The 14,727-nt window shown below is 39.1% G+C and overlaps 1 protein-coding gene across 1 annotated transcript in view; it reads left to right on the forward strand.

Moving 5' to 3' along the window:
- The window catches only part of syt7 (synaptotagmin 7), an 84,639-nt gene that overhangs the window by 51,370 nt on the left and 18,542 nt on the right, over nt 1-14,727 (forward strand). The gene's annotated exons all lie outside the window — the stretch shown is intronic.

Genomic DNA, 14,727 nt, shown 5'->3' on the forward strand with positions numbered 1-14,727 from the left:
CAATTTCTAAGCAGCCATCAATTTTAAAGATTAATTTTGATCAAAATGAATCTGTAAGTGTGTTCTTCACTACAATTTTGGGTGTTGACATGAGATGGTTTTTGCAAAGTTTAAAAAAAAAATGTATTTTCCCTAGAAGTAAGAGTTATTTTAGCTTTCCTTCTTTGCTAATACATTTCAACACTCAGCTTTTTTGGCTTCCAGTATTTACTTTATACCTTAGGTTTGGCCGCAGACTTGCTCAACTGTGTCTTGTCAGTTATTATCATCCTTGGCTGGTGTTGTTTTCTCTATCTTTGTTAGATTCTCCTGATGTGTCGCTGACTGACTTTGAAGCTGCCTTTTTTAAAAGGTACACTTACAATAAATGCAGTTTGGCAACTGGATTTATTTTAAATAAGGCATTTAAAAAATATATATAAAATCTGGACTGTGTATGGTTACACTTTGACATAAATGATGCCTAAATCGAATATGTTGAAAATCCCATTGTTTCTTTAGCTCTGTTAAAGGGTCCTCTGATCTCGGAGGTGGATTTTTTATGGTATATTAGTCCATATGGGTCACTGTGGTGAATTGGACAAAGCCCTGCGGTGGGCCGGACATAATCACCCACCTGAGGATAACAATGCTGGTGGCTGCAAGGTTGTTTTTGTTATTATCACCTCAGAAAGCGGCCGTTGCACGCCGGAGCTGCATCTTAATGAGCTAAGAGATGCACCCCACACAGAGATTTAAAAGGGAAATAAACATGAATAAACCCAAAAGAAATCACTGGCTCCAGACATCTCGCCTGAAATGTGTTTGTAAGATATGCAAGACATGGGATGTTTTCCAGTAAAAAACATTTCTGTTTGGTTTCATTTGGTGTAAGATAATAATGTGTTGTGTCCAAGCAAAACTCTGCTAAAGAGAATTCTTTAGAGACTATTTACACAACCCATTAGGCTGATGTAGTTGAATGCTTTGACATTATTTTGATCATATATAACATAATAGTTGTAAAGATGCAAGTCATTAAAGTGCAACTTATGCTGCTCTAGAGCCGTACCTCAGGCCACATGTAAAATCAGAAAATGCTTTCACTTAAAGGATTGCCTGCGGAATATGCAGGGAGGTTGAGGCTGTGCGTGGTTTCGGCTTTGATTAACAGCAGCAAAGTAGCAGTTTATAGCCAGAGAAACATTGCAAGCAGAGCAATCCCAGAGACAGTTTTGTGATGTGGTGGTCGCATCTCTCTCTGCCATCCCCACCGGTGACAGTAAAATGGGGTGAAGAGAGGGAGGTTTCATGGAGGAGGCCAGCAGCCCTGAGCCATACCAGTTTTAATAACTGTTGGCTCAGAGATTCTGTGAGGCTGCCTATCCCCACTCTCACTGGGACGCTCAAAAAATATCTGTATTAAACACTCCAACAACAGGTTTCCTGTTAAAAGGGAGTTATTCCTCTCCACTGTCGCTACAAGCATACTTGGTGTGAGGGATTGTCTTCTAGTCAATGAGTCAATGCAATCAGCTGGTTTTCCTTTGATAGAAAACTTGGAACCAATCTGACTGTATGATCTGGTTGAATTGTAAAGCGTCTTCAGATGACCTGTCGTATATTAATAAAATGATTTGAAAACAAAATTTGAACCCTTTGATGTCTTGTCACTAACTATTACAAAATAAATCATTGTTTTAGACTATACACATGAAGCACATTCTTTATTTGTCCAATTTTTATACATTTTCTATTGTTTAAATCATTTTTTTCTTAAAAATAGATGTGTTGTTTTTTTCAATAGCTTTTAGGTCATGTGACTGATTGATATTAAAGTAAAGCCAAATTATTTTTGCTATACTTAGAGGATAAAGATGTTTATAGATTTATAATGCTTACACAGTTTTTTTACTTACTAACTGAAATGAACAGAATCCTACTTTTTTTTTCGGTATACATAATAATCATTCTAGGGAGCGAGGCTTGTTTTTGAGGTGTAGCATGAAGATATAGGAAACACTTAGAGACTGATTTTTAAGAAACACCCTTTGAAAGTTAATGAGTCAGAGTTGGATTTGAGAGTAAACCTAAATAAACTACATTTCTCAGTAAAAATATTTAATAAAAGTATTTCTATATATTATAACCTTTTCAAATACATTACACATAGTATTATTGTTAGTTTTCAGTAGTGAGGATGAAATGATAGCAACAATTTCATGGTATTTCTTTTTAGTATGATTAATTTTCTTCCTAGAACAAAGTGTTATATAAGGTGCACTGTATGTACATACTGTATCTGCATTAAGACTTATTTATCAAAATATCTGTGTTTTCTCATGGTTTGACCAATCTTTTTTTTACCACGTACTGCTCCACATTTTTGATTGATAATTAATTTGGGTAGGTCTAGAATTTGGAATTAATAGGTGAGACATGTCTTTTTCTCTTTTATTGCTTATTATCCATCCTTGTGTCTTATTTTTCTTTTCAATTATTTATTTTCCTAAATCCATCTTGACATAATTTATTTTCTTCCTTGTCTTTTTTTCTTGCCTTTGTATTTATTCCTTTTCTTGTGTCCTTCTAGAATTTATTTCCCCCCTTTGTTGCGCTCTATACCTTCATTATGCCATTCCTTGTGCATTTTTCCTCTCTTTTTTATCCTGTCATCTACCTTGCTTCCTTTCTTTTTGTGTTCTTCCTTTTCCCTCATTGCATCCCCCTAACCTCCCCTCAATTCTTCTCATTCCTCTCGTTCCATATTTGAAGCCTCTCTGCTGTAAAGAATTTTGTTATCTATCCATTGCAAACTTTTCTACTCTGGAAAGTGAGTTTTGGCATAGTATTGAACTCACATGAGTGACATACTTTCTAGGAATCGTGTTACACATTTCATGAATTCTTTTTCAAGAAAACTTTGATTTATTTGACTAATACCTTGATCAGGACATTGTTTGTCTTGCCTTACTTTTCTACCTATAATTGGTAGATGGACCAAATTAGAATAGTGCTCTTCTAGTCATGCTAGAAGACTTTACACAAAAGCAACATTCACCTAATAACACTGGCTTACGCACACACATTCCCTCAGTTTGGGGTTCGGTTTGTTGCCCAGGGGCACGTGTACCATTAACGAGGGAAGCTGGAAAGTTGTTTCTATTTCTTGCTTAACATATTGTTACAAAACAGAGGGGGAAAGTCCAAATCTGTTTGCAGTGCAGTAGGATCTGGCATTATCGGGGTACTTAGGAAAGTTTGGTATTTGTTATTGGGTAATACTTGTTAAAAGACTGAAAACCATCTGGCATGGATATTTTAGGTCAGAACTGAGAAAAGTAAATTTTTGTATAGTCGATCAACTGATTGTCTTACCTTGTGCTCTACAGTGGTGCCGGGGTTCTGTCAGATGAGCATACCCAGTCAGACCAGCATACCAATAGTCAATACCCGTTTATCCCTTTAGTTTATTCCTTTAGTCTATCCCTTTAGTTTTGTGCAAAAATAACCTTAAAATACCTAAACGGGCATGTATCCCTGTAGTCATATACAAAAAAGCTATTTAATTACTTACATTTTTGTGTTTTTTGAATCCTATGGTGATCTGACCTTAAATTATTTTTGTGTTCCTGCTGGTGGCCAGAGCTGCCCAAAAACATTTTCATTATTATTGTTTGTTTTGAATTAGCTATAGCTTGAAAGATGCTTCCCGAAAAGGCCAAACCGTTTTGGCTACTATGTAAAATTATTTAAAAAAGGATGGCATTACCATCCCGAAAGCTGTACAATAATGTTCACCTTAACTGCCCTGAGAGTTTTTTTTAAGGTGCAAAGAAAAGCTTTAAAGTTTACCACCACGAAGAATTTGTTTGCTTTTAGGAGATAAGCAGCTGCCTGAGGGGTCTGAGCACAGAGATTCAGACAAAAGAAATCCAAAAATTGCCATAAACATTTGGTTGATCTGTCTGATGTTTATAAGCGTGCCCCCCCACACTCATAAACATCTATTTGAATTATTTAGCAAAGAAGAAAACATCTCCAGGGTGTAATAATCTGGCAATGTCGTGTTTGCAGCTTGCTTGCCGAAAATGTCCTAAAATTATAAATGGTTATTTGACAGTGTGTGCTGACAGTGTGTGGGAGTTTTTTTTTTTTTTTTTCCCCACTGTCAGTCAGTGGATCAACAGGAAAGTGTTTTTATTCTGAGATCAGAATAAACAAATTTGGACCAGACTTTTCAGCTGCACATTATTTTAAATGTTGGTATTAAAGCTTTAATATGGCCTGACACACCTTATTCGTTCCATTGTTAGTCTGACGCAGCAATCACAGAGAGTCAAAGCTCCCTGCTTACTCTTCAGATTGGCTCCCATCAGTTCCAATAAAGTCTTCTGAAGATGATGACTAGAAGGAAAAGAGAAAAGAAAAGTGTCGGAAGTCGTCCTCATACTCATTCTTCTAGCAGCTGCCTTAGTCGGTGAGTTAATTAAAGTCTGATTATGGAGAAGGCGGGGTTGAAGCTGATTGATCAGTTTTTGATGTAAATTATCGTATTTTATTGATTTCTTCATGCTTTTTTAACAGAAGGAAAGACACAACTTCAAGTCGTATTAGTGATTTTTCTTAAAATAAATCTACTAAAATTGAGTAGCACTTAACAATAACACAGAGGAAGTCTGTTTTAGCAGCATCCGGTCAGTTCATCCCCATGGATGGCTCCATTAGTTGTATTTGCTGCCGCTCTGAGGAGGGTGGGGGCCCAGTGATTTGTACCTGCTAAAGGGGAGCTCTGACAGGGCTGACATCGAAACCTGGGCCTCATCCATCAAAAGACATGGGACCAATATTGCATTTTATGGTCTCCTAGGGCTACTGTATGATCAGCAAGACCCAGATACAGAATGTTTAGGGAGACAAACTTCCTGCCCTGGTCCTGCTGGTTAGGTTCATCCCTCTTCCTTTCACCCATCCATACACTTTCTATCCATTCCATTTTGTGTCATCTTTTCCTCTACCTCTGTCCTCCCTTTCCCTCATTTTCATCTAATTGCATAAACACCCTCCTTATAACTCTCTTTGTTTGCTTTGGCAGTTTCTTTCCTATTTCTCTTCCCACTATCACTATTCATTTAATTCCTATTTTTCTGAGGGTGGTGGTTGGTGCTGTGATGGGAACAATGTCACATCAGTGCTTCTCTGTCAGTGTAGATGACTGTTGGCCTGACCAGACTACCTCATTGTTAAACATTAAAAGAAGACACTTGATGGTTTTTCTGACAATTTTGTTGCATTGTTATAGAGTCAAACAAAATACAACTATTCATGTTGGATTTTTTTGTTGATTTTGAGAGAAATATCTCATCATTTATTATGAAAAGCTAAGCTTCTCATTTCTGGGGGGGGGGATTTTATATTTGATATGTTGTTTTGTTCTTTTACTAATACAATCCAACCATTCTTTATTCTGGACCAACAGCCATGCAGGCTCACATATACTTAAACGTTATGACTGGGATCAAAGATTTTGCCTGTCATTGCTAAAGTGTGTATTTTGTAACCTGGCATAAGCCACATTGATACTGGTAGGTTTCAAATTGAACAACACAGATATCGATCTGGGAAGCCTCATATAGAAAATGTTTGCAAAAGAGGGACACAGAGGCAATAGGGGAGTTAATTGATTGGTTGCGGGGAACACACATCCACAAATATAGGACATTTTTGCCTTTGTGGATGGGATTTTTGTTGTTGTTGCCTATTTAAAAAAGAAATAGAGGGTATCCCACCTAACACCCTGTCTGGTTGCTCATTGAAATCATTGCATTTCCATCCACCCATTTTCCATCATGTTTAATCCCTGCTGGGGTCACGAGGGGTGCTGATGTTTATCTCCAGCTGTCTATGGGCGAGAGGTAGGGTACACCCTGGACAGGTCGCCAGTCCATCGCAGGGCACAGAGACAAACAGGACAAACAACCATTCACTCAAACACTCATACCTAAGGAGAATTTAGAGAAGCCAATTAACCTAACAGTCATGTTTTTTGACTGTTTTTGGGAGGAACACAGAGTACCCAGACAGAACCTGCGCATGGAAATTCCATGCAGAAAGACCCCGGGCCGGGAACCTTCTTGCAAGGCATCAGTGCCACCCACTGTTCCACTGAGCAACCCATTGCTCCAAAATATTTCTGTATCGACTGAAAAGCATCTGCTGGAGCCTGGAAGATGTTTTTTTTTTTTTTTTTTTTTTGTTCATCTTGCAAATTAATGTTTTTAGACCTTGAAACTTAACTGGCATAACACATTTTTGCATTAGCTTCACACTTTTCTTTCTTTCTTTTTTCTTTTTGTCTCTTTCTTTCTTTCTTACTTTCTGTCTTTATTTCCTTTGTTTGTTTCTTTCTTGTCATGAATTCACTGATTCCTCTAGCTTTGAATTATGTGATATCAGGACATTTCTATTATACTTGCTTATATGTGTTTAAACAAATTAACATGAAGGACATTGTACCTAAGCAGAACCAGATTTCTAGAGGTCCACGGTTCATTTCTCGGTATCTTGATTGGCTTTTTCCTCATGATGTAGAATTGAATTTAATCTAAATAAGGATCACAAAGCTATAACCTAGTAGTGTTGCAATCTTTCTGTTTTCAAATATTAAATATGTAATCTAGAAGTTTAATTATCCCAGCATTTAGCAGTCAGACATAACTTTAATATTCCTTACTGGCCTAAAACAGACACCATTTAGTTAATCCTATTTTCTATCTTTTGTTGTTTCTATATCTATATATTCATAAATTGGGAAATAAATATTTGAGGGTCATTGCAAACCTTCCCAAATGCATTAAAATACTTAAACTTTGCATTTATCTTTGTCTGCTTTGTTCTTGTGATTATACTTCTCACTAATAGCTGCTTTTTTATATAATTTCCAACCCTGACTTTTGTACTGTAATAACTTCTTTGATGTATGTCCATGAGAGCTTGATGAATGAAGCCTGTTTCTTTCATTTATTCAGTCTCACTTAATCAACACTGAGCAGGCTCTCCAGCAGACAATAGACAAGGAACATAGAAGAAGATAAGATGTGTCTGCATTGTCCTTCGGGGTGTAATGACCTGCTTTGTCCAATTACAAGGAATATGGCTTTCAACTCAGATTGAGGCCAGAAGGTTAGAAGTCAGGGTTTCTGTGCTTAGCCTGTGTCAGACTGAAGTGACTGTTTCTCTGGGCTCATTCTCATCGACCCCTCAGGAGATTGCTTGCCTCAGTGTGGGTGCACCGATTTGTTTTGTTTTAAAGACTTGCTGGTAGCTTAATTGCATTTCCCTGCCATTAGAGAAGCTAAGTGTTAAGTAACAGCAAAAATCTGATTTGGTTGGATGACCAAGATTGGTTTAACAAAAGTAGGAACCTCAGAGGGTTCTCATTCCTGTTTTAGCCTGTTGAGTGTCATGACTGGAGGTTATCTTGCATTTCTTTTTTTTGACATTTACAAATCAGGCATTTGCAGCATGAGCACACACACACTTTGGTGTGCATGAAAAGGTGTTTTCACACCGTGCTGGAGGAGTGCAGCCATGGGGAAGTCAAAGAGTGTGTTTCAGAAGCTTCTATGTATGCTTGGTCCCTTCGCCTTTAGGGATGCATGCTATTCTCTCTACATTGCTCTCATAGGGGAACTTTCTTGGATTTTGCTGGCCTACTTTGGAGGCTAGTGTTACCATCGCTACTGAAACCTGGTGAAAAATGTATGATGGTCGGGAGTACAACCTTAAGAGGGAGCACACTCTTTCGTAGCCATGGCTACAACAACCTCTGAAGGATGAATTATGTAACTGGTGTTGTGCTTTAGATGAGATCGTCTCTGGCAGGCAAGAAGGGGCAGCTCACAGCTTTAGACACCCATCCTCTGTTTTCAAACATGAACTGAGTCAAAATTTTAAAACTTTACCTTTTTTACAGAACATATTTTGAGTTGAAGATCTGATTAAATTTTTTTCTCATAATAGCACATATTTTTCGTGTCAAGATAGCGCCTCCATCAGTGTACCAAAAATAGGTAGTGGTTTTCTGCATTTGTATGTAAGCAGGAATGTATAATATAATGTCTAAAAAAGGGGGATACAGTTTTTGCATGAATGAGCCCATTTACCTACTGTCCATTGTCTCCCCAGAGGTGAGCAATGTTAAATATGTAGTCAACTTGTGTTTCTTTGGCAGGTGTTCATGTTTCTTTTAAAATCCCTACATGCTAATTCAGAGACCACAGCAAAGTCTAGCACATGCAAATTTTTGTAAAACAGCAGTGTTTTCATAAGCTTGGTAATTGATTCAAGGGGTTTTAGGAAGGCTTTCACAAAGCTAGACCCTCCTACAGTGAATCATTTACAGTACAGGCTGCTGAGGCTCATCTGACAGGCATGTATTATCTACTGTATAATCAAAGCAACTAGGGGCCTCAGTCATCTAGCAGAGCTACTATTTATTTGTTTTAAAGAGCACTAAAAATAGCACATGAATTGCCCTGTAATTGTTATAAAACAAGTACTGTGTAATGTGATTTTAAAAATTCTTTTCAAAGAAAAATACAGTAAATCAAATCGGGACTTTGCATCACACTTGTAAACATATTTGCACTACATAAAGAATTTTCAAATCCTTTTAAATAGAACATTCATTTCCACCATATTCTTCTGATCACTGCTGCACTTAAAAATTGAAATGATAATTTCACTGCTGTAAGCTGCTCATTCACTCTTTGGAAGCTGTGTGCATCAACATTTTGTTTTGTTTATACTCTATGTATACTAAATGACAATAAAGTTTGTCTAAGTCTAAATGTTAGTCATCACCATAATATTAATCTTAACTTCTGTGCATAAAAGCCCTGATTAAGGAACCAAGATATTAAATGTGTGAGAAAAAAAAACAGTTTGGAAAGAGATCACCAATGACAAAATAACATCTAGTCTTTTAAATGTTTTTGCTTTTTTGTAATATCAGTGTTTGGTAGAGAAATTATATGGTTTTAAAACTATTGTATTCATCAAGGAGTCAGTAATATCTTTATTTACTTTATCTGCAGTGTTTGCCATAGTGAGTTATATAATTTTGGGGGGAAATTGGCTCTTTAGCTGAGACTATGATTATTAGAAGTAGTTCTGTGCTTTGCAGTCACTAAATTAGCAGCCGCTCCAGCAAGTATTACACTGGTATCATATCCTCTGTTGCTCATTTCCATTTAATACCTCTGTTCTGAATTTTTTTGTATATTGGAGATAACTATACAATGTATAACATTTTTTTGAAGATGTAATATTTTATAATGTATCCATTAATGTGGTTTTGATTAATTCTCCACAGATATGAAAAATTAGCTTAAACAAGCTAAAACAGTGGCAGGAGGCTCCTAATTATTAAGGCAGAGTCCTACTGCTTGCATTCGACTGAACAAGTTCAGATGCAGTTCTTTTCCTTTTGACACTGGCTGCAGTGCATATAGAGGCTCGTACTATGCATAAGGTGAGCAGATCCTGATCTGTGCAAGACTATGCAGAATTTTTCTCTGTGTCCCAGAAAGTGAAACAGTGCATTTGACTGGGTTAAATTTCAAAAACTCAAAAATATTTATCAACAGGCTTTTTTAAATGTAAGGAAAGCAGAGCTACACAGCCGCGCCAAGTGTCAATCAAATTATAAAGCAACACTGCACTTCATGACCAACCTGCACACCACGTTCTTAAAACAGCACAGATAAAGGTGTCATAAAACGGGACAGATGGACCAAGTATTCAAGGTGAGACAGCCAGTAGGAAAGTTCAAAACGTTTATTAAAACAAAACAACATAACCGAAAGGAAGCGCAATGCTGTGGATCTGGCGGCTGCAGGAGGGAGGCAGGGCATCGCCCAATCACTGACACTCTGGGTTAGGGAGAAACACAGGAAAGTGACCGCGATCATCTGAGCAGAAGATGATTATTAGAGCGAGTCACTTACCTGGTTTAACAGTTCAGTCCATCCTCTCAAGCAAAGGCAGGATAAGCCGATGCACTGCCAATGAGAGGCAGCCCTGAGCCATCCAGACCGTCCCCGATGCAGCAACCACAGTGAGCAAGCATAACTGCGATCCAAGGCAGGGATTCAGATCAGACCGGAGTAGTTCTGGAATCCAGGAGTCCACAGTCCGGTCAGGGGTTCTGATCCACTCAGGAACAGACAGATCCAGGTTCCAGGAATCCATTAGAGCGTGAAGGGTGGTTCAGAGTCCCGTGCGTCGATCATCCAGCTCAGACCAAAACGCACTTTGGAGGACAGGTTCAGAGTCCCGTGCACCAAGCATCCAGCAGTCAGAAACCCACAAATAGGAAGAATCCAGCAGGAGTCCAACTGAGGTTCAGGTGGGCAGATCAGCCAGGGACATACAGGGCCAGTGGGTGAGAGGGAACTGAATCAGGAAAATAGAATCACTAGGCCAATGCTGAAAGGCTCTCATCAACTGGTTAGGGACAATAACTCACCTGAGGACACTGGCTTGAGAATAAACTCCTAACTGGAACAGGGACAAGAACCTTGGAACTGACTAAAATTAACAAAACTGACTGACCAGAAAACAGGGAATAAACAGAAGTCAAACAATGATATTGCAACGATAGCTGGGCTGGACTGAATATAAAGCAGAACCTACAGGTGGATGAGATCAGAGATGATTAGGAACTGGGCAGACAAGGCAGGTGAGTGAAATAAGCAATTAAGGCCAGCTATCAGAGCAGGTCATGTCAAAAGGATTTCAAAATATTATGGATACTATAATATTTTTAAGAAAAGAAAAGATTACACAGCTAAAACAAAGACTCTGGAAGGGGTAATGACCGGGCAAGGCAGTTAAAGGAGACTGAGAGCTTTCTATGTAGTTTTTAGTTTTCTGATCTTTATTTTTTTTATATACATAAAGAAGGAGGTAGGCTAAATTTGCATTGTCTCTCATGTTTTTTTAAGTTCAAAAAGTATTGAAGTGTTATTTTATCTGTTTTTTGTCATCCTGAGCTCCTATCATGGATAAAAGGACACTGTTTGTCGAAATGTTTTATCTATTTTTTATGGCAGAGTCTGCCCCGTTCACACAGCATGTTTCAAAGTGGGTGAACCTGGCTGCTTTACATGTGATAGGGGATTTTACTGTGTATTTTACTTTACCACCCTGTCTCTCTTCCTGTCAGAGTCACAACATTGCAGATGAATTGCTGTGTAGGTCCAACCAAAATAGATCAGGGGTCTAGCTAGGTTGGAGCTACACAAGTGCTGTTACAGACAATCCTGTGTGGTCTAACAAGGCCCATGCATTTCCAGAGAGCTCTAAGTTTCAATTCGTTTTTCTATCCAGATCGGATACTAAATGGTGTTTGGTGTGTTCCGCCCGTTAGACTTTTTATAAACATTCTTACCCAAAGATTCTTTATAAAGGAATTTGTAAAAAAAAAAATATAAAATACTTTAAATCACTGGTTAAAAAGATCAAGAAAGTTGTAGTACTTTTAGTACTGAAAAAAAATCTATTGTCTATATGGTCATTTTCTATAGGTTCATATAGTTCTATGTTAATAAGGATTAGTGTTGGGAAAATGTGTGATTATTTCAAGCTGCATAAACCAACCAAACTCACAATTATGTACACATATTTGTGAATGAGTGAGAGGTAGGCAGGTTAAGGGAAACAGTAGTGTGTGTTTGCACAGTTATCTTTGGACACACACTGTTCTCTGATTTGTTAGGGACTGATATTAGAGGCAAATATAGGCATCACTTTAGCCTGCTAAAGAAAAGATTTTGTATTGTTTCAGATTTCTACATTAATAGAGACTTGCTGAGGAAAGCCATATTTGACAGCGCAATGAATCGGAGAGCTCATGGTTCAAATTGAGTCGTTCTTATGTTGCTTGCGCTCTGACCTGCAGATCACAGGAAATCAACGCGCAGTGACGAATCCATTCTTTCTCTTCCATGCCACATCCCTTTCTTCTCCTCATTCTCTGTCACTCTACTTCTGCTTGTCTCTTTGCTATAAAATCCTCATCTGTCTCTTGCTCCTTTAGTGTTTCTTTGTTACATTTGCCAATTCAGTATGTCAGATTTCTTCCTTTTCTCGCCTCTGAAATCTGGTTATGTTTGTTTCTTTGATTTTATCTGTATCTTATGTTTACCTTAATTCATCACTCAGCCTGTTTTGCATGTAAATAAGGGCTCCCATCTAAGTGTCAAAAGGCTCACGACGTAGGTTCCAGAGTTCAGACCAGACACACAGTGATACTTAAAAGGCGTTTTATTGAAAAGACTGCTTGCGGCTACTCGTCAGCTGTGGTGGGCTCACTGGATACGCTGGTCAAAAGCTGAGTTGATCAGAGGGATGGGGTAGCCATTCTTGATTGTGATGTCATTTCCACCCCTGTAATCTATACATAGCCTGAGGGAACCGTCCTTCTTCCCCACAAAAAAAAAGAAGCCTGCACCAGCAGGAAAGGAAGAGGGACGGATTATGCCAGCTCTAAGTGACTCGGAGACATACTTCTCCATGGCGAGAGTCTCAGGAGCAGATAACAAAAATAACCTAACACTAGGGGTCGGCAACCCAAACTGCTCAAAGAGCCATATTGGAACAAAAAAACAAAAAATAAATCTGTCTGTAGCCGCAACAATGTAAAAGTCTTATACAAGCACGGCTCTAAGTGTATCAGCCCAGTATCCAACAGGACTACATGGGCTTAAATATATAATAAGCATTCATGATTAAATGTTTATCCTGTGCAAATTTCCCATAGTAGCAAGAGGTGAGGTGAACGCTAAATACTAATTGTTATACTTTTTGTCAATATGCTTTCACTGATACCGGATCTTAATGCCAGATCTGGGGGGTGATCTGGCAGTTCTGGGTCCTTCCACCATAACATCCAGGGGAGTTTTCATAAGGGAGAGGTCGAAATCCAAAATACACTTTTTGTTTTGAGAGCAAGCTGCACAGAATTTTCCATCAGCCTTTTTAGTCTTTTGTCACTGGGCTCCACATGGTGAATCCAATATTCCGAATCTGTTGGGCTTTTCTGCCTTGAAGCGAGCATGGACATCCAATATATTATCCCACCTCAGCTTTGAGTTTAACCAACCGCAGCCAGCTTGCATTCAATCGCACCCACCATACAGCTCAGCTCATGGTCCTGCTCGTTCACAGCCTTTGTGAGCGTGTCAACCGCTGCCCACAGCCTAATCAGTGCCCAAATTGCTGCCGACATCCTCTGTAATTGTAGATACATTATTTATCCTCCAAATCCAAACAGAAGAAATCTAAGTATCATAAATCCAAATATTTATATGTCTTCCACATCCTCGACTGATAACATTGTAAAACACACCATCCTCCAAGCCTTACATGAGTCCATGGTGTATCCCAACAAAGTATGTCCTGGCAGGACAGGACAGGTCCCCTTCTCCCGGTCTTCCAGTCGAGAAAATTTGATCAACATACATTTATACAGAGATAATAATGTTAATAAAGGTAGAAATAAGGAATGCTAGCAAAAGGTTTCGGCCAAGAAGGACTCTTCATTGTCCTACCTTACCTCCAGCATAGCCCCCGTCTGTCTCTGGCAACTCCCCTGCATTGGTGCTTTTTGCGTGGGTACGTCTTCAAAGAAGTACCGCCGAATCTGACCGTTATCCACACGCAGCTCTGGATGTCATGGACTCATTTTTTTTAGTGCTTCTGGGGCTTTTCCAAAAATTGATGGTACTCCCAGGCTGATTTAAAAGTTGTCCATAGATAACAATTTAGCAATAGTCAGTGAAGTTAAGTTTCACCTATGCTCTTACTATGAAATATTGACTTTGACATCTTGACAGGAAAGGCCATGGGGCTGCAGAGGTCCTACCTGTTGAAAGTTTTTATACTTCATCTTCACCTGATGCCAGGTGTGACTTTGCCCAGTAAGATTGGCTCAGAATATAATACACTGATATCTTACCATTCAAACAGTAAACTAGTTTTCCCCCTCTAATGTTACCTCTGAGTAGACCTACTTAGAGTTGATTTAAGGTGCAGTAGGAGCTCTTGGAAAAAAACGGTGCCAGCAAGCTATTTTTTGAACATACACAACCATGCCTCTCCCTTCAGGCCACTCCTCGAAAACCACGCCTTCGGTCGCTCTGTCCCTGTCCACTGGGGTTCCCGGACCAGCCCCGGAGCTCATGGCTCGGTTCCAATGCCCAGTCCGGTTCAGACTACAACCCATCCACCCCTATTTCACTGCTTGCTAAACGGCATGGGGAGATCTTTAAGCCACATGGTAAAAATATGCGTCATAAAAGATCTCCTACTGCACCTTTAAACTAACTGACACCAGCTGTTGTGAAACTGACAAATCAGAGTTGAGGATTTCCGTCTGAATTAGGTAAACCTGCTTTGTGCAACGGGCCTCTGCTTTTTCCATCAGGGTCACAATAGAGCCGGTGCCTATCTCCAGCAGTCTATGAAAAAAAGACGGGTACATCCTTCAGCCAATCTGTCACTGGGCAACATGTAGATACAATGAGACATACAACCATTCATACACACTCCCATTTAGGGAAGCCAATTAACCTATGCACGGGGAGACCATGCAAACTCCATGAATTGAGCCCAGAACCTTCTTGTTGCAAGGCAACAGTGCTGGCTGGCTGGCTGGCTGGCTGGCTGGCTGGCTGGCTGGCT

The sequence above is a fragment of the Cyprinodon variegatus genome, unplaced genomic scaffold (genome assembly GCF_000732505.1).
Source record: "Cyprinodon variegatus isolate N-32 unplaced genomic scaffold, C_variegatus-1.0 Scaffold1279, whole genome shotgun sequence".
NCBI lineage: Eukaryota > Metazoa > Chordata > Actinopteri > Cyprinodontiformes > Cyprinodontidae > Cyprinodon > Cyprinodon variegatus.